Source organism: Notamacropus eugenii, chromosome 1, assembly GCF_028372415.1.
Source record: "Notamacropus eugenii isolate mMacEug1 chromosome 1, mMacEug1.pri_v2, whole genome shotgun sequence".
Classification (NCBI taxonomy): Eukaryota; Metazoa; Chordata; class Mammalia; order Diprotodontia; family Macropodidae; genus Notamacropus; species Notamacropus eugenii.
The window spans coordinates 603,856,241-603,875,012 of NC_092872.1; the positions used below are offsets into that span (position 1 = coordinate 603,856,241).

Below are 18,772 nucleotides of genomic sequence, written 5' to 3' on the forward strand. Positions count from 1 at the left end.
TATAATACTGATCTCACAGTCTCAAGTGAGCTATTATATGTAAAATCCTTTGCAAGCCTTAAAATATTATATAAATATCAGTTATTATTAAGATGATCATTCTCTAGCTTTAATGCTTCTCTCATCTGTATAGCCAGAGGAGGCTATTTCCATTTTTGTTGACAGTGCAATGTTATTGTCATTTGTACTGATGTGGCTTTTTCATTGATCATATCAAAGTAATGTTATACTTGTAAGAAAACTGTTTTTAAAGGGCAACCAAGTAAGAATCCAGAAATTGTATAAACCTCTTAGTGTCCTAAACTGTCACTTCAATGAGTAATAGATGAAGGCTTCCTAAAGCCTAGTATTCAAGCATGCTCCGCATTCCATTGTCCATTATAAGAAACTGTCCCCAGAGAAGCTTGTGTATTTACTCTCCTGCTGAATTAGGGACTTGTTTAAACATGTTGACTCCAGAGGACCTTCCTGTACCGACCTGTTAACAATCTGCATTGTATCAGCCCCACTGGTACCTGGAGAAGTGACAAGGTGTACAAGGGAACACAATAGCAGGTCACTAAAACAATTTAACTTTACTATGAATGGTTCTGGAAAATGGCACATGATGAAATATCAAATAAATCTGTAGAGGGTTCAGAACATCCCACTCATAACCACAAGAATGCTCCTGGCAAAGAGAAAATTCAAAACATTAGAATGGTCTGTATCTACAACATGAAAACTGGCCCTTAACATTTTCACTCCTTTCTTTGGAGTATGTTCAGTAAGGATCATGAGGCTGAACCCTGGGTTTTGCTTAATGCAATGGAAAATTGAAAGCAAGTATTCAAAGACAATGTTGTTGTTCAGTCATTTTCAGTTGTATCTAACTCTTCATGATCCTGTTTGGGGTTTTCTTGGCAAAGATACCGGAGAGGTTTGCCATTTTCTTCTCCACCTCATTTTACAGATTAGAAACTGAGGCAAACAGGCTTAAGTGACTTGCCCAGGATCACACTGCTGGTAAGTGTTGGAGGCTAGATCAGAACTCAAGAAGATGTCTTCCTGACTTCAGGCCCAGCACTATCCACTGTACCATCTTGCTGCCCCTCCAAGATAATAATTATGTCAATGGTGTTTTAAAGGTTGTAAAGTGCTTTACCTATAATATTTCATTTAATCCTTATAAAAACCTTGTTTAGAAGGTGCTAGTATTACCCTCATTTAACAGATGAGGAAACTGAGATGTCTTACCCAGGCTTACACAGGTAGTAAGTGTCTGAAGCTGACTTTGAATTCAGGCCTTCCAGACACTAAGTCCAGCACTCTATCTACTTTACAAGAAGTGTCAAACCACATGCAGCCACAGGGTGGGTTGAACCAGATATAAAAAAACAGGAATTATTTAACAGAATAAATAAAAATACAAAAAAAACATAGAGAATGTTACATTTTAAAACTGTCAATATACAGCCTGTAGGAATCCCTGTGTATGGAGCCTCTATTGGAGTTTGGTACCACCATACAGTGAGCACCACAGTACCTACCTACCAATATGGCATTTAAATTCAGTGAAGAGAAGAGGCCAGACAGAAAAAACTTGATCTGCAAGCCCTCCCAATGAGTGTTGTCTCTCTGAAAGACAGCAAGTTGGAAGTGTCAAGACGTGGAAAAGTGATAGACGTCTACCTGTCTTTCTGGCAGGGAATCCTGTATTTCATGCAGAGGAGGAGTTCTATTGTAAGGCAAAGTAACAACTCATTTTGATTAGCAAATATTTTTCAACTCTCCTATTGTTTTTTTTTTATCACAACTAGCCTTGATTGTATGTATTTCTGAAATGTGGCTGATTTTTCTGCCTCATTTTAGATCTGTCTAGGAAAATGTCAGTTCACTTCTTATACTGATTCAGTTAAAAGTAAGAATATCTAACTATAACCAGGGTTTTAAAAGATAATTGCATTTTTCAAGATCATTGATCTGACTCCTTAAAAAAAATAAAATGTTTAGGTATTTCAGGAAATGCATGAAGGGAAATGAACATTTGGGTAATAAGGTAGGGAAAGAAAATTTGAAACCTAACAAGATATAGAATCTTGTGACCAGAGATGTAGCTCTCAAATCTGGGAGTCTGAGGCAAGAGCATTAAAAGGTGCCTTTAAATCAACTTTTAGGTTCATGATGTGAAAAATAATACAAGAAGTGATTCAGAATATTCAATTGAGTAGGAAGGGAAACTTCATGGCAACTCTTGATCCCCAATAGGGAACACTCTAAAATATCTTTGTTGGAGAAATGTCTTCCTCCCTGGAGAACAGGATGTGACTAGAGATAAATTCACTTTGGGTGCACTCTCAGGTGAAGGCAGAAGAAGCTCGCAAACTGATTTCCCTCCCCCCATCTCTCCCCACCTTTTTAAAAAAAAGAGTATTTCTCCCTATCTTACTCAGGCTGGAAATGTCATGGACACCACTCACAGGCTGATTCTTTTGCAACACATGAGCTTTGATCAACTGTGTTTGCAGCCTAAGCTGGTTCATCCCTGCTTAGGCAGCCTGGTATCCTCCCTACCTTCTTCCTCAAGGGGCTCACCATATTGGTGTCAGACTTAGTGAGGATCTGGTCAGCTTTAGCCCTACTGCAGTTCAGAACTCTCTAAGAGATCCATCAGCCTCAGCTACCACACCTGGTCAATTGGTTCCCTTTTCATTTAATTAATTTTGTAACTAGATGCTAAGTTCAGTTATTTCTATACCATCAAAAGAGTAAAAAACACTATTACAATGTTGTTATTCAATCCACTTTTCCATTGTGTCCTACTCTTTGTGACTCTGTTTGCGGTTTTCTTGGCAAAGATACTGAAGTGGTTTGCCATTTTCTTCTCCAACTCATTCTACCATTGAGAAACTGAGGCAAATAGGGTTAAGTAACTTGTCTAAGGTTACACAACTGGTAAATGTGTGAGGTCAGATTTGATCTCAGGAAGAGGAGTCTTCCTGACTCCAGACTCAGCACTTTATCCACTAGCTGTCCTTTGAAAAGGTAAATGTAACAAAATTTAAAATAAAATAATCTTTTTTGTAAAAAAAAATGATTTATTTATTTTTAGTTTTCAACATTCACTTTTATAAGATTTTGAGTTCTAAAATTCCCCTTCCTCCCCAAGGTGGCATGCAATTTGATATAGGCTATATATATACAATCATATTAAACATATTTCCACATTGGTCATGTTGTAAAAAAAAGAATCAGAATTAAAGCGAAAAAACATGAGAAAGAAAAAACTAAACATAAAACAACAACAAGAGGAAGAGGAAATAGTACACTTCGGTCTGCATTCAGATGCCATAGTTCTTTCTCTGGATGTGGATAACGTTTTCCATCACGAGTCTTTTGGAATTGTCTTAGATCATTGTATTACTGAGAAAAACTAAATCTATCAAAGCTGATCATCTTACAATGTTACTGTTACTGTGTGCAATATTCTCCTGGTTTTGCTCACTTCACTTTGCATCACACCACATAAATCTTTTCAGGTTTTTCTGCAAGCATCTTGCTTGTCATTTCTTATAGTAAAATGGTATTCTAGTACATTTACATACCACAACTTGTTCAGCCATTAACCAATTGATGGGCATCCTTTCAATTTTCAATTCTTTGTTGCCACAAAAAGAGCAGCTATAAATATTTTTGTCCTTTTTTCCTTTTTTATGATCTCTTTGGGATATAGACCTAGTAGCAGTTTTGCTGAATCAAAAGGCATGCAGAGTTTTATAGTCCTTTGGGAATAGTTCCAAATTGCTCTCCAGAACGGTTGGATCAGATCACAACTCCACCAACAATGCATTAGTGTTCCAATTTTCCCACATTTTCTCCAACATTTATAATTTTCCTGTTTTGTCATGTTAGCCAATCTGATAAGTGTGTGATGTGGTACCTGAGAGTTGTTTTAATTTGCGTCAAATAATCTTTTAAAAACAGGATTTAAAATGTTTTTGCAATTCAAATTTCAGGATCCAGAGGTAAAGTTCTAGTCACCCTGCTCTAGATACAACTCTGCTTATTATTGTCATTGGTTGTCTTTATTTTTAATCATTTTACAATGTATTTTTAAAACTTCGTTTTTGTGTTTATTTACAATAGTATGTCATGATAGAGTGCTTGTTAGACTCAGAATCTCTAGAACAGGGATGGCTCTTTTTGAGTCAGTGTGCATCATAGCACTCTGGGAATTAAAGAGACAGTACAAGCAGCAGAAGGACATACAGATAACGGTCATAGCCTCTAGCTATGATGGCATCAGCCTTGTCAGTCCCACTCGTGTGCACCACCAGCAGAAACAACACAGGACACAAATACATGGAGGGAAGGAGGAGTTCAATTAAAGCATGAGTCCTCCCTAGAATAAATTTCTGAAATGGTAACTACTGAAATTTATTTCTTTGCCTTGTCAATGATTGACATTTTTCTGGAAGGCGACTTGGTAAGAATATAAAGAGGTAGAAAAGAACTAAGAAAATAGAGGCAAAAATTAGGAAAAACTGTACAAAACAGTATAGTAAATATAAAGCCATAGATTTACCACTAGAAGGGGCCTTAGAGGTCATCTAGGCCAAATCCTTCATTTTATAGACAGAAATTTTGGGCCTGGCTTCTTATACACACATATGACATATACATACACACAAATATCATGCCAACATGCTCCCACCTACCTCCTGGCCTGCCCTGTTCCTGCCTGCCTGCCTGGCCTGGAGAGAAATGCCATTCCATTGTGTTCCTTCTCCCGTGGCCTGGCCTGGTTTGCATGCCTGCCTCCAGGGAAAGGGGAGAAAAGCCATTCCATGAGTTTCCTCACTGGCTCCCTCCCTGTGGAGCTGCCTAATGTCCCAAGAAGATTTTGCCCAGAGGCCAAACTCCTAGGATAACCTGTCTTAACTTATTCTTTAATGATCAGCAAACTCCCACCCAGTCCTACCCTCTTCATCCCAGTGACACTGAACCCTTAGCTTCTGCTCATATTCTGTTGAGGGCCAGGGTGGAGTGCTGTTGACAAAATTAGGAAAGAGCTTCGGGGAAACTGTTCTTTGAGACTGTGCTCATTATCATCCGGAATGGCTCTCCATGCCCCCCAGATGTTGCTGTCTCTGTGAGACAAACATGGGGAACTTAGGCTAACAGTCTTTAAAGACAATAGGACTGGCCAAATCTCTGGGAACTGGAGATGAGCAGAATCTCACGTAGACTTGCAGTTTCTGTCTATAAATACCTTGACCCTCAGATCAATAAACGGAACTGGTCTATCTTTTCCCACCTCCCGTGTCTCTTTTCTTCAACCACATCACCGAGCCATGTAGGGACGCGGGCCGTCCACTACAATATTCCATTCTCTGTCTCCCATTGCCTGCTCCATAGGCAACAAACTTGCTTTTATGTTAAATCTTTTCTTTTCCCACTCCTCTCTTCTGATTCTCACTTGGACCTAGCTCTCTCCTGATGACATACTTCCCCAACCACTCTTTCCAGCAAAAGTTGCACATTCACTAGTTCCCCCTGACTCACCAGTTGAGGTGGGAGACTAGGTATACTCCTTGCTCCCCATTATTATCACTTCCAAGATCTCCCTTCTTTCTCACTTCCCTATTACGGTTGAAGGTACCATTTACCCTCCTAGTCACTGAGACTTGAAATCTAGGTGTCACTATTGACTTCTTACTCTTTCCCCTCACCCATATCCAAATCATTTGCCAAGTCTTGATCATTTTCCCTTTGTAACAACTCTTGTATATGCCCCTTTCTTTCCACTGACACTATTATAGCATTGGTGCAGTCCCTCATCTCCTCTCACTTAGATGACTACTATTACCTAGTAGTTTTTCTCTCTCTAGTCTACCCTCTACTCAGCTGAAAAGCTGATCTTGTGCTGAAAAGCACAAGTCTGACCACGTCACTCCTCTATGTCATAACACCAGTGGCTCCCTGTCACCTCCAGAATAAAACTCTCTGTCATTCAAATCCCTTTATAACCCGACCCCCTCTCACCTTTCAAATCTTCATATACATTACTCCCCTCCCTGTACTCTGCAATCTAGTGACATTGACTTCCTTGCTGTTTCTTGTACAAGACAATCCATTTCCCAACTCTGACCATTTTCACTATCTCCCATACCTGGAATTCTCTTTCTTCCTGTCTCCACTTCCTGGCTTCCTTCAAGTCCCAGCTGAAATACCCCTTTCTGCTACAAGCCTTTCGTAATTCTTCTTAATGTGGATGCCTTCCCTCTGTTGATTATCTCCAACTTATCCCATAGATATCGTGTTTGTGCATAATTGTTTGCATGCTGTCTCCCTTGTTAGACTGTGAGCTCCTGGAGGGCAGGGACTGTCTTCTGCCTTTTTTTTTTTTGTATCTTCACTGCTTAACACAGTGCTTGGTACATAGTTAATAAATGGTTATTTACTTATTGATTGATTAAATGGCAGTCAGGATTCTCATCTGGAACCTCTCACTCTAAATATGCTGCTCTTTGTTTATGATACCACTCGGACCTTGTACATGAAGGGATTGTGGGAGAATAAGATTTGTGCTGGATTTGGAGTGAGAAAGAGTTCTTGACTCAGCTTTGCTACTTAAAATCTGTGTGATCTGGGGCGGTCCTTTTACCATTTGGGATCTAAAGACTTTCAGTTGTAAAACAAGCTGTAAATCTAATCTAATGGAAAACATTAGATGATTTCTATTCCCCTTTCAATTTTATTTATTTTTAATTCGTGCTTTTTGGTTTTATATCACCCTTATGAATGACTATATACCCACTCCTTCATCCATTGAACCTTCCCTTACAAAAACAACAAAAAGAGAAAAAGTTTATTAAAAGCAAACAAGACATCAATCAAATCATATATGATGGTGCATATAATAACTCACATACACAACTCCCTCTCTGAGGTTGAGGGAAAGAGGGAAGTGCATTTTCCCCACTCTTCTCTGGAGCCCTGCTTACTCATTATTATTACATAGCATCTTGGTGTTCTTCCCTTTTATATTGTTTTAATCATTTGATTTTCCTAGTTCCGATGACTTCACTCTGAATCAGCTTATACATCTTGTCAGGTTTCTCTCAATTCTTATGGTATGGTAATAGTCCATTATATTAATGTAGCTATTCAGTCATTCACCAATTGGTAGGCATCTATTTTAGGCAATTTCTAAGGCTACTTCCAAGTCAATGTAATCCCATGACTAGATGATTCTTAAGTTCCCTTCCAGCTCTAAAATGTTTATTATCTTCATTTAAAGAGAGAGGAGAGACATGGAAGAAAGAGAGACTGATATGTAGATGTGTTTGATTGGAAGCTGAGCATGAGGGATAGTGGTGGTGCTAGTGGTGCTGGTAATCCCAGCTACCAGGCTGAGACTGTTGGAGCTCTTGAGCTTAAGAATTCTGAGCTTCAATGGGCTAAAATAATTGGGGGCCTGAAATAAATATGGCATTAAGATGGTAAACCCCAGAAGGGGTGGGGGCACCAGTTTGCCAAAGGAGGGGTGACCATGCCCAGATTGGAAATGAAGCAGATCAAAGATTCTGAGGCAACTAGGTGGTTAGAATGTCAGACTTCGGGGGTCTGTAAATCTTGAATTCATATGTGACCTCAGACAATTACTAAGCTAGATGACCCTGGAAAAGTATTTTAACCTCTCTGTGCCACACACAGTTTATTCATCTGTAAAATGGTGATAATCATAACACCTACCTCCCAGAGTTGTTGTGAGGATAAAATGAGATAATTTTACAAAACATTTTGCAAACCTTAAAATACTATATAAATACTGTCGTCCTCCTAATTATGTGCAGATTAGAACTGAGTTGGACCAGTGAATAGTCCATATACCTATACTTTGGGTGAGAGAGGGACGTCTCATCTATAGAGAAAGAAACAAAGACAAACAAGGAAGAGAAAGAAAGATAGGTATGATTGACTTTCACCTTTGTGACTACCTGAAGAGATTCCCCTTTGAAATGTATTTTTACCCCTGGCTTGGTCTGGGTGGAACAAACCAAGGGCTATATTGGAAGTCTCCCAGTGTTCAGTGTAGTTGAGCTGAGATAACTAGGACATTAAGGTTTGTAGCAGTAAAGTCTGTTCCTATAGGTCCAGAAACAAAAGGAAGACCCTACAGAATAGAAAGGTTATCTAGTGGAATAATAAAGATGAAATACAATGCAAATAGGGAGAGGAATGTGAAACAGGAATCATGTCCATTGATAATGTTCACAATGCAACTGCAGCAAAATTTAAGGGGCAGGGAGGAAATATAGTCTTAGTTAGAGTAGTGTTCAAAGAAAGTGAGCACCCAACAAAACCTGAATTTGACCAAAGTGAGTTTCTATTGTGTCACATTCTAGGATATGAACATGTATCTGCAGGTTTTTAAAATCTAGGGCTATGTTTGCTAATTCCAACTCCTTGTACCCCTGGGCGAACTTCAGCAGTGGACAGCTCCCAGCTGCAGCCTGAACAGCTGTGTCTAAAAGAAGGCAGACCGGTGGAATCACTTGTTTCTTTCCCAGCATAGAAAGGTGAGATGGGATCTGAATGATTGCCTTAAGATTGCTATTTGCTTTCAGCGAAACTTCTGCTTGGGTGCGGAAATTCTGAGAGAAAGTGATGGTTTAAAATGCCAGTGATCTCATGATGTCTGGAAGTTTTGACCATAGACTTTGTCTAGTCCTGTTTTAAAACTCAGATTTCTTTGATTGTGCTTTTTGCATCCTGTATTGCTGGCTAAGTGGAGCAATTTGACTTAATGATCCCTTTGCAGCAATGATTAAGTGATTATAACAATTAAGAAGGCTTACAGCATTAGAGAATGATTTTTGAGCAACAAATCTTCAAAAATGAAAGTCTTCCTGGTTGAGATTGCAAAACTTTTGTTTTGAGTCACAGAGGTTCAAGAAAAGTTGCAGCCATACTCTATAATGGGTGGCAATCCATCATGAACTCAGATTTTCCCTTCCATCACATTTCAAGACAACTGAGTAATAGAAAGAATGAATTAGTTCTTTTTCCAGATTCAGTGGTGTGTGTGTGGTGTAAACAATGCTACCTAGGGCAAGTAATTAAACAGATCGATGGAAGAATGCAATTTAAGAACCAGTTATATCAAGCTTGTATAGATTTGCCCCTTTCAGCATTACTGTCCATTGAAATACAAAACTGAGTTAGAGCATTTCTATTTCAGATTTAAGGAAAGGATAGACAAGGGTAAGTTCTGATTTTAAGGGGCTCATAAATACAAAAAAAAATGAGGAATGATAAAATCTTAGAAGGTTAGAACTGGAACAAACCTTAGAGATGATCAAATCCAGGTCCTTTATTGTGCAAATGATGAACCTGAGGCTCAAAGGGGGGAAATGAGTAACGCAAGATCAAACAACAGAATTATGATAAGAATTTGCATCTTCTGCCTCTCATGCCAGCCTTCTTTCTCTTACTTCATAATGTGAAAGTTTGTCCAAAACACAACTCATTTATCTCTCCTTAAACCCGCCCCACTTCCAAACCCACCCCAACTTCAGTTTCTGTTGAGATTACCACCATCTTTCTAGTTAACCAGTTTCACAACCTTTGAGTCATTCAACTCTTCACTCTCTAGGTCCCCTCATATCCAGTCAGTTGCCAACCCCTGGCAGTTCAGCCTCTGTGACACTCCACACATCCATACCTTTCTTCCCACTCACCTATAGATACTAACATAGTTCTGGCCCTCATTGGCCTCCCTGCTTCCTTTCTTTTAGTTGTCAAACTTATAGCCCTAAATGAAATACAGATCTTACCATGATCTCCTTGCCCCAAAAGTCTCAATTTTGCCTCTAGAATAAAATACAAATACTTCTTTGTCATTTAAAATCTTCTATACCTGGCTCCAGTCTATCTTTCCAGAATGATTGTTCATTACTTCACCTCAATTATTTAATATTCTAACCAAACTGGCCTATTATTTTCATGTTCCAAGTTCCACCTCCATTGCTTTGTACAGGCTGTCTCCATTCCCTGAAAACACTCCCTCCCTTTTTACTTCTCTTTCTTGAAATCCCTAGCTTCCTTCAAGGTTCAACTCAGGTGCCAACTAAAAGAGAGGCCTTTTCTCATCTCATCCCCTAAACCTATTTTGTGGGGTGTGTATGTATTCATTATGCAACTGCAGCAAGATTTAAAGAGCAAGGCAGAGAGTAAATATAGCCTAAGTCAGGATAAAATTTTAAAAAAGTGGGTATCCAACAGAGTTTGAATTTGATCGAAGTGAATTTATATCGTGTCATGATCCACAACATGAACGTATCTACAGGTTATGTTCATCAACATATCTGCAGGTCATGTATGTGTGCATGTGTATATACATATATATATTTACCCATATATATCTATAGCTATATATATCTAAATATATATTTACATTTATATCTATATTTACATCTAAATATCAAAATTGATATCTAGATATTGATATAGGTATAGACACATACATATATATTAACACATATATTTCAGTATTTACTTGTCTGTGTACGTATAGTTTCCTCCAATAGAACATAAGCTAAGCTCCTTAAGGACAGGGACTGTTTTGTTTTTGTATCACCAACTAGCATGGTGCCTGGTACGTTATAGATGCTAATGAAAACTTCTTGAATGAATGAATCCACTTGTATATTTTGTCGCTATAGGATCTCAAATGATAAAAGGCTAAGCTAATTCCAGGAAGGGTATTGGTTACTACAACTTGACTTCCTGAAAGGGGCGAATTGTCAATAGTTTTGTGCTTCACTTCATGTAAGTACAAAGAAGTTAAGGAAGATAGCAACTCATGAAAACTCTTTAGTCAAAGAGATTTTGTGGGAGCCTAAAGGGCAGGTCCAAGTCTTGTGTAGCTGGGCTTTTAAATGTGCATGTGTTCGTAGAGGCCAATCCATTCAACAAGTGGAGATGACACTTCAGGCTAACTAAAATATTTGTTTTCTGACTGATTCCAAACATTTCAAACCTGACCCTTTACTACTCCCTTCTCAGGGCTTGTTTTCTGTACAGACATGACATTCTATCTCCACTTTTTGACTTGCCTGATTCACTTCTTGATAGAAGCATCATTTTAAAGCCAGGAGGGGATTTAGAGGTCCTATAGTCTGGCACTCTCATTGTATAGGTGAGGAAACTGAAGTCTTGAAGTGTAATATATATGTACTCTTTGTCTCAAACCAAAGAGTAAGTTGCAGAATCAGGATCTGAATCCAGATCTTTTTACTCCTGCTCCATTGTTCTCCTTCCTTCTCTAGGATCTTGGCTCATGCTCACCAATTGCTGGATACTCACTTTGGCAGAAACATTTCTCTTGCCCCTCACTCCATTCACGAAACCATTGAGACCTGGAATCAATGACTTGGCCCCCTCCACTGTGGTCTTTACCATATTTCTAGCATAGTGTACAAGTAGATAGATTCCTGAAGTCTTCAGGTATTGAGGAGGGAGAAAAAAAGAATATGTAAGAAGAAATGGTGTGTGTGTTTGTCCTTTGTTGCCAAAGAAGACCATGTCATCAGAGAAATAATGACATGACTTGCGCTTGACTTTGTTTTGAGTGAGGGAGGGCTGTGCAGGTGACCAGCCTCACTTCTCCAGAGCCATCTGAATCCAGTGACCAGATATTCATCAGGATGACTGGAGAGGACCCAGAATGAGGCAATTAGGGTTAAGTGACTTGCCCAAGGTCACACAGCTAGTGAGTGTCAAGTGTCTAAGGTGAGATCTGAACTCAGGTCCTCCTGACTCCTGCACTGGTTCTCTATCCACTGCACCACCTAGCTGCCCCAAGAAGAAATGGGCAAAATAAAGAAAAGGGGCAAGTAAATATGGAAGTTCAGTGGGGGTAAGGATTTTTGAAAGAATTTTTTTCATCAAATATAGTAAACTATTCAGAATCCAGTCATCCAGAAATAATAACTGACATAGTGCTTTTAAGATTGCAAAGTACTTTGTCTCATTATCCCATATGAAATTCATGATAGCTCTGCAAGATTGCTACTACTGGCATGATTGCCCCCATTTCACAGATAAGGTTAATAAGGCTCAAAGAGTTTATATGACTTGCCTGTGGTCACATAGTGAGTAAATGTGGGAGGTAGATTTGATGCTAGATCTTCTTGATTTCAAGTCTAGCACTCTAACCACTATACCACACTACCTGCAAGAAATGTTACATAACTAGAACTGTACATTGTTTTTTTTTGTAATGAAGCATCACAAGATTCTGAAGGGCCTTCTGAATCATTAAGTAATATTGAATTAAATATCATTTTAGAGTTGAGTGTTATGAGAACATCATGCCAAATTTACCTCATTTCCTTTTGTAAATGGGTTATTAGACTAATAGGTTAAGGAAATGCTGTGGAAATGATGTGGTGTGTGTGTGTGTGTGTGTGTGTGTGTGCGCGCGCGCGTGTGTGTGTGTGTGTGTGTGTGTGTGTGTGTGTGTGTGTGAGAGAGAGAGAGAGAGAGAGAGAGAGAGAGAGAGAGAGAGAGAGATGTGGCTTAAGAAGCCCAGGAAAGTAATATGTCTTGTCACTGTCAGTGAAAGGGTGATTTCCAGCAAGCATAAGAGCAAATATTGGAGAAAAAAAGGGGAATTTGAAGATTCATCAGACTAAATCATGGGCTCGGCTGTAATTCCAAAGGGAAACAAATAACAATGTGGAAATATGAAAAGGCAAGGCAATTTACCTGAACTCGTAAAGCCCAAAATAAAGGGGAAAGGTGAATATGCTTCCATGAGGGTAATTTATTTCTGGGAAAGTAATTTCTTTTGTCAAAAAGTGTGCTTTGCAATTTCAAAGGTAGTATTATATCTGGAATGAATTATCTAACAAAAGATCTTTCTTTCACTGGGTGCGTGGGTCCTGACTGGATTGTAATTTAACAGTATGACACACTTCACTCACAACTTTTTCCCACAATCTGAAGGAAGAGTTTACAAGAGGTTACTGGGGGGTCAGTGAGGAATATAACCATCCAGCGATTATCTCTGAGTTTTATTTTCTCATTATATTTATGGATGTGCCCTTCTTACTCCAAATTTAATTATGGTATAATGCCACTTTTCATCTGTATATAGGATTAAAAAAATACAACAGAATTGAAGCCAGTGTACTATGCTCAGAGCTTTGACCCTGGAGTTCTGGCATCTCCCAGACCTCCCATTTCGTCCCCAGGAAGGGATACATGCATCCTTTTGGGGAGAAGTGTTTCCATACTTCCTTCTAGGTCTTCTAGAAGCATGGAACAAAATTTCTCCTGCAGGACTTACTGAGGAACAGATCTCACCTTCTTCATGGAACACAACGTGGAACTGAAATGTGCTCCTAGCTAAGGCAATCTTCTTCCCTTCCTTTAATTTAATTTGTTCTAGGTACAGTTTTAGCTAACTGAATTGCATGGTTGGTGAAAAGATTTTTTTTTAAAGTGAATTTGTTATAAATGAATGAATGAAACTAGGACTGGCACCAAGCCTTTATCTTTGGCTCCTTCATCTTCAGTGCCCTCTTTTCTCCTTTGCACCCTCCTATCTCTATATATCAAATTTTTATACATTTTCATTTTGCATGTAGGCCACATGTGTGTGGTGTGGTTTGTCCTTTGTTCTCAAAGAGGACAATGACATCAGGAAGATGATGCCATGACTTTCAGGTGACTTGGATTTAAGTGAGGAAGGGCTGTGCCAAGTCACCAGCCTTACTTTCTTCTCTGGAGCCATCTCGGTCTAGTGACCAGATGTAGATCAGGACAACTGGAGATGGCCCAGTTGTAAGCCACATAGGGTAACTATACACACACCCCTACTCACAAGATTATACTCTCACGGCTAAAATGTTTAATTTAATAGACAAAAGAAATGTATGGGTTCTGATTTGCCAGCTCTAAAATACATTTAATCTAATTTGCTTTATAATTAGTAAAGTCCAAAGCAGTTAGTATGGTATAGTGTAAAGAGTAACTGATTTGGAGTCCGGGGACTTGAGCAGGATGACATCTTTATATCCAATGTTCCCTCATAGAAAATCATCACCCAAGTTCAGATCATAACTATTGGGAGCCTTCAAGAGGCAGAGAGGAAGTTCTATGATAATTAGAGCTCTTCTGATAATTACTGCTTCTCAAGAACCTAGTGTTGGGAAAACTGAGAAGCTAGAGATGGTCTAGAGGAAGGTGACAAAGACATCAAAAGGCCTTGAAATCATGCCAGTTGAGGATGAGAAGCAACTGGGCATGTTTGGCTTGGAGAAGAGAAGTCTTAGGGCGGACCTGAAAGTTGTCTTATATTTGAAGGGCTATCATGTAAAAGGTGTTAGACTTGTTTTGCTTGACCTCAGGGGGAAGAAATAAGAAGAGTGAATAAGTCATGGAAAAAAAACCCACTGCTGACAACTTATGATGCAAGTCAATAAAAGGCTTTATTTTTGCCATAATGACAAGCCACAGCAGGAAGTTGCATCAGTTGGCATGTAGAGAAAGGTGTCCTTATGGGGCAAATGGACCCCTGGATGTCAGCCATATCCCATAGGTACTTACAGCGTAAAGAAAATACATAGTTATGGTAAGTTCACTGGCCTTAGAGGGCAGTTTGTTGCATTTCAAGGGAGGGAACAGGGACTCTTTAAATGGTCACTCTGTTATTGACCTTAATGGTATAAGACAGGGTAGTGCCTATCTTTTTACTGATCTTGTAAAACACGTAAGGTAAAAAAAAAAAAAAAGACTAAATATGGGGTTAGTTTTGACTTCCCATTGACAATGAAAAAGAGACTTCCAAACTAGGGTAATTCATTTTAGTAAAATTTAGTAAAATTTCTTTAGTAAAAGGAAAATATAGGGCTGTAGGGCTACCTTTTCTCTGCCACCACAAGTTGAAATATTAATATTAATATAAGTATGATAAAATACCATTGTCCAAGACAGTCTGGGCATGACTTATTTCATTAGGAGGTCCAGCTCCAGGCTCATGTGGGTTATATTCAGCCCTAGGAGAGCTTGGCCTCCAAAGTGAGGGATCATGTTCTTGTCATTGTCCCTGACTCTTTATGCCTCAACCCTGGAGAATAGCACCTATAGTTTAGGTTTGACTCATGTCTAGGGTCTCCCCTGTTGTTTTATCCTTTGTGTTTGAAGAGGACCAAAATGACATCATGACACAGGGGTCAATGTACAGTGTGTCCTGCTGTGGTCAAGCATGTCAGTGCCACAGATTGAACATAAATAGTGCACATGACCATTTGGGGTGGGGGCGTGATGTTTCTAAATTTGAACATCTCACACACAATTCTGCTTTGCTCAAAGGGTCTCCTCTAAAGGGATTAGAAAGGTACTCAATATACAATGTAGATCAGGTATAGGACAGCTATTTATTTCCTGAACAAAAAGAAATGTTTACATTGCAAAAGATTCAGAAGTGCATTTTGTCAAAGACTTAAATAATGAGAGTTACAACTCCCATTTCACTGTCACTAAACTCTACACTGTCTCAAGAAATCTTTCCAGTATTTGTCTTCTGATAAGTCAGGACATGGCTTGGACTCATCCACCTATTGGTAGTCATTTTCTCTAAAAAGAATATAGTTGCAGGAAATTCCTTTTGTCACCAGTCACTTTTGACTAGGAGACTCAGAAATTCCTAACAATTAGAACTATCCCAAAAGTTGATGTCTTAGGGTATAATGAGTCCTTCCCTCCCCTTGCCTGCATGATAAATCTTTAAACAAGGCTAGATGACTACTTATCAGGGATATTGTAAAAGGGATTCTTATAGGTGCATACTGAACTAGATGACCTCTGAAAGTTTTTCTGACTCTGAGGTTGTGTAGTTCCTTTGTGCTAGGTGATCAGCACTGTGCTAGGCTGTAAAGGGTACACAAAGAGTTTAAGAAATGGTCCTCATCCTCAAGGAAGTCATGATCTAGTTGAGAAGAGAAGACCAATATTTCTTTACTGTCCTATTCCTAACCTCTGAGGGTAGGTGTACCCCAAGGAGGTTCTGTCTTTGGTCCCCTGTTCATCTTTGCCCTTTAGCAACTTGACTCATTCTCATGATTTCAATGGTCACTTTCATGAAGATGATTCCCAAATATATATTTATAGTTCTGACCTCTCTTCTGAGCTCTAGACCCACATCTCCAAATGTCTACATAACACCTTTAGCTGAATGTTATACTCTGAGCTCAGCATATTTAAAAGCTAAGATTATTTCTTTTTTTTTTTGTCATTCAAAGCATTTATTAAGTACTTACTGTATGCCAGACATTGTGCTGAGTACTGTGGATACAAAGAAAGACAAAAATAATTCCTGCTCTCAAGGAGCTTATACTTTAATTAGGGAGACGAAATCAACGACAATCAAGTTGCTACAAGATATAGAAAGGAGATGGAATGAATCTCCTTTATGATGGAATCACTTTTCTCCAACCCTCAGACCTTTGCCCCTTGTTAGGTCAGCCCCTGGATGAGCCAGACCTCTTTTGAGCAAGCTGCTTGAACTGAGACAGGATGGGCTCAAAAATGTCATAGTAGATTTGGTGTGGGGCAGTGTGTCCATATGTAAAGAAGATTATCCACAGTCACAGGGTCCGAGGCGCTCTGCCACAGGGTCAGGCTGTACCTGTCAGACTGACTCAGGAGCCAGCTAAAATGGGACCAAGCAGCTCTCACCATGACTGCCCACACTGGGAACATCACTTTCTGTGTCAAGGCCTCCACCAGCCTATGCATCTTCTTAGTCATCTTCTTAGTATAGGTACTATTGGGAGTGACGAGGAGGTAGAGAGTGGTCCAGCCTAGAGACAGGATGGCATTTTCTTGGGCCAGGGACAGAAACCTTGTGGCATTGACAGCAACTTGGAGGGGCACATTGGGGCCATCCAGGATGTCAGCATTGATCCATACAGGCCTCTGAATTCTTTCATCCTCTGTCTGCTTCCTCAAGAGATCCAGAGAAGGGCCAACCACTTTGATGCTCTTGAAATCCAGTTTGATGCCTTTTCTAGATCTGGTCAATACGGCTTCCAGCCACTGTTCCAAGGTGTTGTCACTGTAGATGGCAGGGGGGTGGGCCGTGATTGGGACACCTGTCTTGTTGGCTGTGTTCAGTCCCTCCACATTGACATCTGCTTCCAATGCCATGGTGTCACTGCTCAGGGCTGTCTCCATCTGGCTCCGGAAGTTGACAGCATGGTACCAGGTGACTAACAGGCCATCCTTGTGGCTGATGCATCCAGTGCTGAGGAGGCAGTCCATCATGTCACCATCTGGGCGACAGCTCTCATACCCTGGCTGGGAGCCACGACCCCGGGTGAGGGTGACAGCAAGGACTATGGTGACCACTACACTACCCCTATACCTCCTGCGATTGCCCAGGCCTTCCCCCAAGTCATGGTGCCCCCTTCCACTGGCAGCTTGGCAAAGGTCCTTGGCTTAGCTTCTCTGGCAGACGGCGTCCCCTCTGGCTGGGGAGTGGATGAATGGGAATCCAGGGACTCTGTGGGCATCTTTTCGAGAGGAGAAGTGTTGAGATCTGAGGGGTGCTGGGGATCTGAAATACCAACAGGCTGGGTCCTGCTTGAATGAATTCGATTCAAGACTTAGGATTGTGTTTGTCCTTCTTTGCCAAAGGAGACCATGCCATCAAAGAAATAAGGCCATGACTTGCTCTTGACTTTATTTGGAGTGAGGGGGGGTTGTGTTGGTCACTAGCCTCACTTCTCCTGCAGAGCCAACTCAGCTAAGGTTATTTCAAACCTGATCCTCTGACTATATTATAATCTGCCAATGGTATTACTATTTATCTAGTGCCCAAGGTTAAAAACATTAGTGTTACTTACATCCACAGGGTCTTGGCACCTCATGTGGCCTTTTGACTGAGTCCAAGTCTTACAGAACAAATCCTTTTAGTAAGGGGATTTGTTCTGTGAAGTTTTTTATTCAGTCAAAGGGCCACACCTGAGGACCTAAATGGCCACACCTGAGGACCTAAAGGGCCACACTGAGGACCTAAAGGGCCACATGTGGCTTTGAGGCCACAAGTTCCCCACCCCTGAGTTAGTCAATTAGCATTTACTTAAGCTCTTACTACACATCAGGCACTGTGCTAGCTGCATTTCCTAAGTACTGGCTATGTGCTATTGGCCCTTCCCCTTCCCCTTGGCACACCTGGACAGTGCTCTATGAAAACCTAGGCTTAGCAGTCTCTTTCCTCTCCCCCACTTCTCTTATCTAATTGGTCTTATTATTAAATCAAATTAATTTAACCCCTGCAATAGCTTTGCATCTGTGCCCTTCTCCTTCTTTCTATTGGCTCCAGTTGTGCAGAGGATATCATTATCACTGGCTTGGATTATAACGATGGCTTCCTATTATACCTTCATATCTCTGTTCTCTCTTTTCCTTCTTCAATCTATCCTTCATATCTGTACTAGACTAATCTTGTTGACATAGAGGTCTTGTCAGGCCACTGTACTGCTCAGAAATTTCCAGTGGCTCCCTAGTGCTTACTGTGGAAGTATGCTCAGATTAGAAGTCAAAGTGGCTTCTTTTGGCTTGTACACACCAATTGAGCTCAGGTGGGCTAAATATCACCTGGACTAGTTTGAGATCAAGCCCAGTCGCTTTTGCCCCATAATCTAGTGCAGGGGTGGGGGAACCTGCAGCCTGGAGGCCACATGTGGCCCTCTAGGTCCTCGGGTGCAGCCTTTTG

At 40.2% G+C, this 18,772-nt stretch overlaps 1 pseudogene; it reads right to left on the reverse strand.

Moving 5' to 3' along the window:
* Positions 1-16,584: 16,584 nt before the first annotated feature.
* On the reverse strand, positions 16,585-17,316 carry LOC140519175 (protein FAM151A pseudogene; annotated as a pseudogene).
* Between the last annotated feature and the right edge of the window lie 1,456 nt (positions 17,317-18,772).